The following is an 8,566-nucleotide window of genomic DNA, read 5'->3' as shown; positions in this document are numbered from 1 at the left end:
CAACTGAGGACCTCTGATTGAAAACTGCATGATTAAGTTGTCTTCCCAGCAAAAACACACCTGTGGGATTTTGTAGATGCCCAACATGGTGGAAATCTGGATGGAGATGTCAGTATCAGACCCTTCTAGAATGGCTACTGTGTTTCTCTGCCTTCCACAGCTGTAGTTGGGAACATTGGCCTCCCCGTCTGAAAGCAGGTCCAGCAGAGCATCTGAAGTAATTTGTGCACTGAAATAGTTGTCATAGATACTGTAACCCAGAGTGATGTTGGATAACAGATGGGAATCCTGATTGATCTCCTGGATGGCAAAAAGGAAAGACAGCATTTTCCAGAATTCTGTAATTCGTATCCTGGAAACATAAAAGTATTTAAACATTTTATTTCACTTTTTTTTAATACTTCTAATCTATTGAAGCCCAAGAGTTCCTCTGAATGGATTACAGTATTCCTAAGAATATTAGCATGTCCACACTAAGACACATGCAGACACATACATACAATTAGCAGCCGTGATTGTTAACAAAGCCAATATGTTACTAATTTCTGGACATGTTTTGATTTTGAAGTCCTTTGACTGGCGTTTATCTTACAAATGAGATTATTGTAAGATTAGGGTCGCTGGCATCAATTCAAAATGGGACTCAGACTTTTGAAAATCCAGTGACATTGAGCTCTGTGATTCCTGAATATTATCAGTGAATTTGGGTCCAGAAAAAGGAATGTGGTTATCTCATTTTCAACACAAGGAAAAAGCACAGCATTCCTGCATTTTTCTGTCCAACTTGACTTCGTTATCGGACACGGGAGGAGTAGAAAGGAGCAACCACTCTCTCTTCTTCATCCACAGTCTAGCTCTACTCAGTGGATTTCAAGGAAATTAAGATGTAAACAAAAGATGGTAAAAGATAAGAGATCAAAAGGACAATGCCTCGTAAGATAGGAGGGTGGCTGTAATGCAGTGCAGGAAGATTGACTTACCCAGATAATTGACTTGAGGGACTTGTATGGAAACCTAACAGTCGAAACCTAGTCCTGGTTGCAGAGATGATGCTACCAATTGAAAGGTCTCCTGGCCTGTAATGATTCTGTGGGTCCACCTCATCCCTCTTCAGAGTCAGGAGGCATTTGGCCTTGAGCATCCCCCAGACTGCCTGGGGCCACAGAACCAGCAGAAGCAACAACAACATGACTTGTGTTCTTGAATGAGGCTCCAGCATTGTGTTGACTTTGAATGAAGATCACAAAGAAAAGGTAGAAGAAAGCAAAGTCCTCTTCTGAGACAGAAGCTTCAGGGGCTTTCTTTAGCCAGAAAATAAAGTCTGGCTGAGGTTCCACATCTCAAGGAGAGGGGACTAAACACAGCCTCTGACTGCCCTTAAAGACACCCCCCAGGCTCTCTCTTTCTCCAGACCCTTTATGCACCCAGGTCTTTCTGATGCCATGACCTCAGCCAACAAAGCTTTAGTGTGGTATTGAGGTGAAAACATGTTATTGAATGCATGCTGTCAAATCTTCTGAAAGTGCACAGAAAACTCTCTGGAGATTAAGCGCCAGGAGAACAAATCAATCACTATGATTTGGATTATGGCAAGGAGGGGAGTCACCACCTCTCTGAACTCCGAATGAGTCAATGGGCAGGTGCACAGACTTTGAGTGAGTGAGAGAGAAGTTGGCCCCAGACTTCTCTAAGAAAATGTCTGCATACAATCCAGTAGCACAAGAAATAGTTTTCATGGGTTTGAACAGTCACCCATCAGTGTGAATTTACCTGTGATTAATTTGGCTATATTTCTCAAGTTAACTAAGGATCTGATGAGATGGGTGGGTGCTCTTGTTCTGAATGCAGACAGATATGGAAACCATGTTCCTGTTTTGTTTTGTTTTGTTTTGTTTACTTACTTCTTATAGTTTATCAAACCACTGTAAATGTCCTGAGAAAGAGGACTTTTATTCATTATATTGATCAATAGTTTGGCTTCAGGTTTCCTATTCGGTTATTTCCATCTTTTAGAACTATTGTTCTATATTGAGAAATAAAGTCTTTCTTTCCTTGGGTAGAACTATACCATATAGCATCCATTTATTGCTTAAATATGACAGTAGCCACAATTTTGAAAGAACGAAAAGAAGAAGAAGAAGAAGAAGAAGAAGAAGAAGAAGAAGAAGAAGAAGAAGAAGAAGAAGAAGAAGAAGAAGAAGAAGAAGAAGAAGAAAGAGTTAATGCAGAGATAAAATAACAATAAGTGGGTAAAGAAGTTAATAGGAGGTGACTAACATGTGTTAGTGAGTGTGAGCAAAGCCTCCTGATCCAGGAAGGGGTACAACTAGTACACAAGATGGATTTCTGCAATGTCTTTCTGAGAACTAGGAGTCATGAGTCCAGGAGGACCCCCAGATTGTATATCATTTTGGTATGGGGGACTACCACACTATTCAGAGGTATTGATGGAATGGCTCAAGAACCAGGCTGCCCCCAAACCCAGAGACTCCCAGTTCTAGCTAGAGTTGAGATGCAACCTGCCATCTCCATTCAGACCTTCACAGTCTCCAGGCACTGAGTAATCAACTCTGTGGCATCACTGCTATAGCCCAGGGTGGAGATGTACTACTGGGGGCCACAAGCATGAGCCACCTCCTCACTCTGTTCCCTGGCTTTGTGGCCAGGAAGGCCAGCACCACTGTGATGGTTCTGGCCAAGACCGAAGATACAGCAGCTGAGAAGATGATGCTAAAGGCTGTTTGTCGGAGAAGACAGGTGGCTTTCCTTGGCTGGCCAAAGAAGAGGAAGGAGGTCAAGAAGGAAAGCAGGAGAGAGACCAGGAGGATGTAGGAGAGGTCCCAGTTGTTGGCTTTGACAATGGGAGTTTCCAGGAATTTAATGAAGATTCCTTACACAAAGCCTGTGGTTAAAGCTAAAAATATGGCAATAGAAGCCAGGTTGATTCCCAAATAGTCTTTGTAGGAGAGGAAATTTATCTTTTTATGGATGCACAGATCCCGATATTTGTCTGGATGCTGATTTTCAGGACATCTGGAGCACTGTTCTGCATCTGCAAAGAACAAGAGGAAGCAACTTGGGCCTAATGAAACCATATTCTTGCTTTGCAATATCTCATTGTAGTTTTCTTAGTGTGTGAAAGCATATTAATTCCTCAAAAGAAGGAAAGGAGACCTGTAGATGAGTGTGGACATTTCCTGAAAAGACATAACAGGGTTAGAAGTGAAGGAATCCATTGGAAAAAGACACGTTCCTCCAATCTTCACCCGTAACAGATGTTGAGTCTTTTCAGACACAGAAGTCACCCTTCATAGACTTTTTGCGTGAAACAGAAAAAGATGAACTTATGACTTTTGGCTTGGTTCCCTCTTTTTCCTTTCCTTTCTTTTCTTCTTTCTTTATGCTATATATTAATTTGTCTTAATTTTTTCTTTGTAAAAATTTTAGTAAAGATAGATAGATAGATAGATAGATAGATAGATAGATAGATAGATAGATAGATAGATAGATAGATAGATAGATAGATAGATAGCCCTTCTCACCCCTATGGGTGATCTGTGTCTTCCTCAATCTTAGGTCCTCTACCAGAGGCCTGGGATTTTGAGGGTTCTGCGCAGTATCTGAACTTTTCCTAGCCTTTCATTCTTCCGGACAGAGAGCTCTGATGTGGTTCCTGGATCTGTTGGAGCCACTCTTCCAGCTTAGGAGTCACAGCCTCAAGTGCTCCTACCACCACTGGGACCACTTTGGCCTTTACTTTCCACATCCTCTCTAGTTCTTCCTTCTGGCCCAGGTAGTTCTCCAGCTTCTCATCCTACTTCTTTCTGATCTTGCTGTCACTTGGCACTGCTATATCTATCACCACCACTGACTTTGGTCCTTGTCTACTACCATAATGTCTGGTTGATTGGCCAGTCCCTGCCTGTCCATCTGGATCTGGAAGTCCCACAGGGTCTTAGCCCTGTTATTCTCCAAGACCTTCTGTGGAATCTCCCATCTGGATTTGGGACGGTCTAGCCCATACACTGTGCAGGTGTTCCTGTACACAATGCCAGCTACTTGGTTGTCCCATTCAGTGTATACTGGTCCTGCCTGTGTCTACATCTACATCTACGTTGGGTGTCAAACTAATTGCAAAATATCTCCTGCTGATCAGAATTGGGGAAATACTTTATTTTGATCAGGGAATTAACCCTAACAAGGATGAAGGATCCCTACGAAGGTGATCCACTGGATCTGGGACTCAGCCATTCTCTGCCCTGTGAGGCAACACCAATCTTTGGAGATCTCTTGGGATATTGGTGCTGGGCTTTCAAACGGAAGGCCTCCCAAAGCAGCCAGTCCACCTCCTCTCTGGCCACAAATGGTTGAAGGGGAGGAGACCACTATAGGGCCAAACCATCCTGAAGTTCCATCAACACTTTGTTGACCCCCACCTGGTCTTAACCAATATCAAAACCTCCCCCAGGAGAGAAGCTTCGCATGCTCCATGTGAGGGGGTCAGGCCCTGATGCTTCCTGCTGGTGGTTGCAATGAGGAAGGTGCAGGAGCACACGGAGAGTGCCCAGCGACATCAATCTCAATAAAAAACAACAGACTTGACGCTACTGGGCATAGATGTACGGGGGGCGGGGGGATGCAATAGACCCTGGGCACCAAGGAGTGCTTCTCCAGCTAGGCCCAGAGAGACCTGAAGGGAGCCACACAGCAGGAGAGCGAGCGGCGCAACTGATCCTGCACAAAATCCCCTCCCCTCCTGTGAACCCCCTGCCCAGAGGAGAGGAAAGGGGGAAAGACAATTCAGGGCCACAGGAGCAAAAGTGTGGGTGAAGGGAGGCACCGGGCATTTGAAAGCAGGCAAAGTATTCTGCCCTCCAGAAAAGAATGGTTTGCATCTCCAAATAGAAGATTCCCCAACAAGAGTGGCGAAGGATTGTATTTTTGTTCAGTGGACTTCAGTAGGAACTCACAAGGAGGATTGCGGTCACCTCAGGAGGAGTCTTCCAAGCTCCTGACTTGGGGCATGAATCAGCTTAAAGCAAAGGTGCCTGTGCTGGCTAAAAACGCCTGCCTCTTACCCTGCCGGCTGCATTCACTGACATTTCAACTGCCAGACTGCCATCGCCGAACAGCAGTATAAATATTGGGTCTCCACGTCTGTGCCTCATGACTGGCAAGGGACATTCCCTGTCGACACAGAGCTACTGAATGACTCTAAGATTGGTGACTATTTTGACTTTGTGAGAGAGCAGATTCGAACTCAGCACTCTCTAATAATCAACCAAAACTCTAAATAGGCTTTTATTGTTGTCTACAATACATACGATGGGCAGGTAAAGCCCCTCAAGTGAAACTCAGGGCATCTGCAGAGGGCTAGGCGTGCTGATTGTAAGAGAGAGCTCGCAGGGTGGACTGACCAATAGAAGAGAATATGTGTGGCTCAGGGTCGAACTGTGGAGTCCTTGGGGCTCTCTGAGCTTGGTCGTCTTCTTGCAAATGTTTCGTTACCCGGCTAGGTTACATCTTCAGTGCTAGCAAGAAACGTTTCCAAGAAAACAACCAACCTCAGAGAACCCCAAAGGTGCCACAGGGGTGGACTGCCCTGCATTCAACTTTCCTTCTCCTTCCTGAAGGCATGTGCTGTTTTAATTTGGTCGATAATTCCAAATTGATACAGAGAAAAAAATGGGATTTCAAAACTTTGGTTCACAACACTGGGTACAGTGAGGGCTTCTCTTATTTCTCATGGCTTCTCTCCTGGTTACCAAACATTGCCGGGCTGAAGACAACATTTCTGGGAATTATGGGCTTTGTGGTAATAGGAATATTTGTTTGCTGTTTTGCTCAGGGTTTACCCTCCTGCTTGGGGCATTGTAGGGGATGCTCTTCTCTTCTCAAAGGAAGATCAACACCTTTACCCAAGGCAGGGATCCCTAAACCTCATGCAGAATGGCCAAAAATATGAATCTGAGTCATAGGATGATGTATAGCTACAAGATTCCCTAACTCATTGTCCGTAAAATATTCTGTTTTTGCACAAAAAGAAAAAGGAGGGATTATGAGAAGGAAATCCAATCTCCCCTCCCCCATTTCAACAGAAAGTCAAAGCTTCCCATTTGTCTCATCCTACCATCATTTATCTGAACAGCAATCAAGGCATATGATCAAATTATAGTAAGAATAATCTTTTTAGGGCTCACCTAAAAAGATTAAAAACATAGCAGGAAGAATCGGGAGTCCTCCAGCCCAGCCCAGTGTAAGGTTTGTAACCCTGAATCCCAGAGGAATCCAATGCCAAGAATTCAGGAGGAGGCTCTGAAAAAGAAACAGCTTTTTATTCGGCCAAGTAAAGGAAGCTGGATGGTCAATAGCCCAATGCATAGGCAGCAACTATGCCAGGCTTTTGCCACACCACCGGAAATGCAAGCTGAGTTTTTATAGTTTACAGGGACAAAGCAGTTTGAACAGCAGTTTGAATAGCAATTTGAATAGCAGTTTGAACCGGTTTAGCTGTAGGTCTTTTCCTGGAGACCCTCAAGGTACACAAGGCAGGTTGAACCACTTTATCTGTAGACCCTTCCCTGAATACCCTCAAGGTATCCTGCGCACATGTCCCTCCCGCTTTGAGCTAATGGTCTCTTTCTAGCGAGGCTGCAAAGACAACCCCGCCCCCCTTCATTCCTCCCTTTAGTTTTGTAACAGAATGCTTTCTGTTACCTGGAAAAATTACTTTCCAGCTGCTATAAATATACCCTCACCCTCTAGATCCAGTTGTTGTAGGAACTGAAATATTGTGCAAACCATTCTGATTAAGTGTGCTGAGGGCAGGGGAGAAAAGAAAAAGTAAGGGGGTATGTGAGGTCGGGGTTGCATGGGTCAGATATTGCACCAATATCTGTGAATGCAAGAGAGCCCAAGATGTAGACAGGAGAGCCTGAACAGTTTCTTGTGCTGAAATCCAATCCCCAACACGCCCCTCCCCCCCAGTTGCATATGAGAAATATTTGACATAGTTCTGACAAGCAATTCAATTCAATTCGGGAGAGGCTTAGAATTGGTCCTTAACTTGCAGAGTTCAGCTCAAGAAAGGTATTAGAAAGATCCCATGCATTCAGGATGGAGAATGAAAATGGCTTGTTGTTGTTTAGTCGTTAAGTCGTGTCCGACTCTTCGTGACCCCATGAACCATATTGTGCCAGGCCTTCCTGTCCTTCACTGCCTCCCTGAGTTTGCTCAGTTTCATGCTCATTGCTTCAGTGATGCTATCTAACCATCTCATCCTCTGCCGTCCTCTTCTCCTTTTGCCTTCAATCTTTCCCAGCATCAGGGTCTTCTCCAAAGAGATCTCTCTTCGCATTAGGTGGCCAAAATATCTGAGCTTGAGCTTCATTATCGATCCTTCCAATGAGCAATCAGGGTTGATTTCCTTTAAGATTGACTGGTTTGACCTCCTAGCAGTCCAGGGGACTCTCAAGAGTCTTCTCCAGCACCACAGTTCAAAGGCATCAATTCTTCGGCGCTCGGCCTTTTTTATGGTCCAGCTCTCACAGCCATACATTACTACTGGAAAAACCATAGCTTTGACTATGCAGATCTTTGTCGGCAAGGTGACGCCTCTGCTTTTTAATATGCTATCTAGGCTTGCCATAGCTTTCCTCCCAAGGAGCAAGCATCTTTTAATTTCCTGGCTGCAGTCTCCATCTGCGGTGATCTTGGAGCCCAAATAAATGAAGTCTGTTACTGCTTCCATTTCTACCCCTTCTATTTGCCAGGAATTGATGGGTCCAGATGCCATGATCTTAGTTTTTTTAATGTTGAGTTTCAAGCCAGCTTTTGCACTCTCCTCTTTCACCCTCATCAAGAGGCTCTTTAGTTCTTCTTCACTTTCTGCCATTAGGGTGGTATCGTCCGCATATCTGAGGTTGTTGATGATTCTCCCTGCAATCTTAATTCCGGCTTGTGATTCTTCCAGCCTGGCATTTCTCATGATGTACTCTGCATATAGGTTAAATAAGCAGGGTGACAGTATACAGCCTTGTCGTACACCTTTCCCTATTTTGAACCAATCGGTTGTTCCATGACCGGTTCTAACTGTTGCTTCTTGGCCCGCATACAGATTTCTCAGGAGACAGGTAAGGTGGTCTGGTACTCCCATCTCTTTAAGAATTTGCCACAGTTTGTTGTGATCCACACAATCAAAGGCTTTTGCATAGTCAATGAAGCAGAAGTAGATATTTTTCTGGAACTCTCGTGCTTTCTCCATGATCCAGCGAATGTTGGCGATTTGATCTCTAGTTCCTCTGCCTCTTCGAAACCCAGCTTGTACATCCGGTAGTTCTCGGTTCATGTATTGCTGAAGCCTAGCTTGTAGGATTTTGAGCATAACCTTGCTAGCATGTGAAATAAGTGCAATTGTGCGATAGTTTGAGCATTCTTTGGCGTTGCCCTTCTTTGGAATTGGAACGTAAACTGACCTTTTCCAATCCCGTGGCCACTGTTGCGTTTTCCAAACTTGCTGGCATATTGAGTGCAGCACTTTAACACCATCATCTTTTAGTATTTTAAA

Source organism: Python bivittatus, unplaced genomic scaffold (assembly GCF_059951505.1).
Source record: "Python bivittatus isolate LINGU-HERP-01145 unplaced genomic scaffold, Pbiv_v1 ctg000820_np1212, whole genome shotgun sequence".
NCBI classification, from domain to species: Eukaryota; Metazoa; Chordata; class Lepidosauria; order Squamata; family Pythonidae; genus Python; species Python bivittatus.
Note: the sequence above shows the minus strand (reverse complement) of the source record.